Consider the following 3,272-nt stretch of genomic DNA (forward strand, 5'->3'; position numbering starts at 1 on the left):
TTATTAGGAAGTTTGAAAAGACTCCTCCGTATCCACCCAGGTGACAGGCACCCAGACTCGGGACAGTAGGCACAGGGGAAGGTGGGGGTAATACTGCACGATCACCTCCCCATTTCCTGAGCAGCCTCTGAACAGCAGCCGCCAGATTGTTCAGAGCTCCCTGACTCCCCTCTCCTCTGGGCGCTCAGTTCTGAGTCTTTCCTGGTGCTCTGCAGGTGAGAGCTATTTGTCATCCGTGTCCCCTTCCCAGGCTCCCCGTCCTCCCCTCTGCTCAGGAACCTGGTGCTGCTCTCTGCACAATTAGCCTTCATATATTGGCTTGGGGTTTCAGAAGTCTCCTGACTTTATCAAAGATGGAATTCGTGTTTACAACTTTTATTTATTTATTTTTTGTTTCTTTGTTTCTTTTTTTGTGGATGATTTTCAAGAGAAGGAGGTGGGAACATCTTTCAATCTACCGTCTTAAAACAGGAAATCCGCTGTTGAATTATTTTCTAGAGTTTCCCAAAGTAAGGAGACTGGCAAAAGAGACTAGAGGCCCAATGGAAGAAAGTCAGTATACAAAAGGCTGTGAATTTTCTGCTGTTTATTTTCAAGACAATGTTAGCATAAGTGGCAGTCACACAACCAGCATAATGAACAAATACAGGATTTTATACTCCTGGGAGAGCAGTCTAGCGCATTTCACACATTTTTCCTGAATCAGAAATTGCTCTTTACTGCAGGTGAAAATGCCACTGGGTTTTCAGTTGTTTTGGACAGAGTTCCGTATCGTAGCAAAAAGAGACAGATCTTTCTGAGTCTTTTCAGTCTCAAACTCCTAAAACCTGATGACTTTTGAAACACAGAATGCAGAAGTTCTTGGAAAGTCAGGTAGTATTAAAAGCTAGAGTTCAAAATGACTGTCCCAAGTAATCAATAAAAGTTGGCAAACAAACAAATTGGCAAAGAGAAAGAGGCTGTGTAATTCAACAAATTCTTTAGACAAACAGATCTGCTTTTTGGCATGCAGAGTCAATTCAAATGCCAGCTTTCTATGCAGGTTTTGTAATTACTTCGCTTGGTATCATAGTTTGAGTTCTCAAAGTATTCCAGGAGGTGTCTCAAAATATTGTCATGGGTTGCAATTGTTCAATTATTTATTTAAACTATTGGTTAGCCCAACATATTCATTTCAGATCTAATATTTGCATGCTTCCTTGAGATAATCTCATGTACTTAGTAAATCTTGTGGTTCCCTTGCCTATTTACAGGGTTTCAGTACTAACAAATGTTTTTGAGCTTCAGACTCACACCAGTAAGAGTGACTTTTGCAGTTCTGTACCCATCAGAACAGATCCGATCCTATGTGCTTTATGAGTGAAGTGTACAAAGACAGTAATATATATATTTTAGAAATTACATAGTCTAAAAACTAAATTTCATATAGGAAGACAGTTAAATTTCATATATCGGAAGACCATTAAAATAACTTGAGCCGTGAGATAAACACTTTACATGTTATGCAGCCAGGGTACTGGGATATCTTGAGATACTTAGATGGCAGATGCTACACAATTTGGATTTGGAAGAAGGTTAGAATTACTTCCATAATATAGCTGCCCCAGAGTAAAATGCTATCTCCAAAAAGCATGGAATCAAAAACAAAGATTGTTTATTCAGCTGCTTTAATTGCACCCTTAAGAATATATCGGATGCCTTTAGGTGGTGTTTTTCTTTTTTGTCTTCCTGTATTTCCACGAATATACTGTCCATGTACTTCTTACATATTTGCATTAGGAATAATGAATTCTGCTTTGAATCCTTTACAATTCAAAAGATATAAATGAATTTTTGGGAATTTATGACAGTAAATATTTGTGATACACTCACAGTAAAACAAAGTATTATCCTCTAGTTAAATAACACAAGAAAAGTTCTTCTGACATTTAACCTAGATCATTCCACTCTAAATTATGTGATGATCTCCTAAAGGTAAATATAGAAATTTTCTCTCTAGACACTTACAAAAAAGAAAATCACATACTCTCCAGAAGATGCACTAAGATTCTGCCCCACTTTCGTAAGAAAATGGAATGTTCTCCTTTTAACCAGAGTCTTTTATAATTCATATTTCATTTTAAGGATCAAAATCTGAACTGCATCTTGGAATTTCCCCCAACTCTTTTCTTGGTGCAGTTTTAAATTGGCAGGAAAGATTTTGCTTGTTAACTGCCAAATAATTATTTCATCATAAGGCTCACAAGAGAAAGAATGTCTATTATCTCTGCTTGTGAGGAGACACCTTCCAAAAAGACTCAAACCCATTACACAAGGGGTGGAAAAACCCACAGATGCACAAGATTTGAATCTGGCAGGAGCACAAACGCCTTTGAGATATTAGATTTTCCAGTTGCATTGCCTCGCAGAGTGAGATTTGCCAAATTTGGAGACACTGGTATGTTTTTGGTATATGTGAATAGTGTTCTGTTCACAGGATTAACAAAGGTTGGGAAAGTCCTATGTTGTAGTTGGAAGAATGTCTTGTGAAATATTTAGGTCTTGGACCAACTGCCATAGAGCGTATGTATAATCTTGGATAAAATCCCTAAATTAGGGCTCTGTGTCTTTGACATGAATTTATCAAAGTCTGCTATTCTGAATCCTCTTATTAGATATTGTGAGAAAAGAGCACTGGATTAAGAATCAGATATTAGGCTCTGGCCTCATCTTTGTCACCAACTGTGTGGCAAAACATTGAAATTCTTTGAACTTCAGTTTCCTCATCTATAAAATGGGAATAATAATTGTTGGCTACTTAATAAGCTTAATTCATGAGATGATACATTAAAAGTATTCCAAAAATTATAAAATTTATAAGCACATAAGGAATTATCATTAGCAAACATGGTGCATGTAAAATTGTGTAAAAATCTCGTACAAATACTATTATTGTGTCCTTTACTAGTTATGCTGTCAAAGCCTGAGAATCCAGAGAGCTTTTTGCACAGTTCTATCTGCTAAACGCAAGGTAATACACTCTGTAGCAGGTGTGGTCCTTGGGGACTTGTCCTGTGCTGGTTACATGATCAGGGAGCGCCACATGGCATCATGGGAAGAACATCTGTCTTGGCATCCAGAGACCTCGAGCTGTGCCTGAGTTTGGTATGCCAACTCTTTGGAGAACTTTCAGGAAGTTGCTGAGCCTCGATTTCTTTGTCTCTAACATAAGGGGTTGAACTAGATAACCTTTAAAGTCTTATCCAGTTATAAAATTCTATCATTTTATAATT

The sequence above is a fragment of the Eulemur rufifrons genome, chromosome 19 (genome assembly GCF_041146395.1).
Source record: "Eulemur rufifrons isolate Redbay chromosome 19, OSU_ERuf_1, whole genome shotgun sequence".
Lineage (NCBI taxonomy): Eukaryota > Metazoa > Chordata > Mammalia > Primates > Lemuridae > Eulemur > Eulemur rufifrons.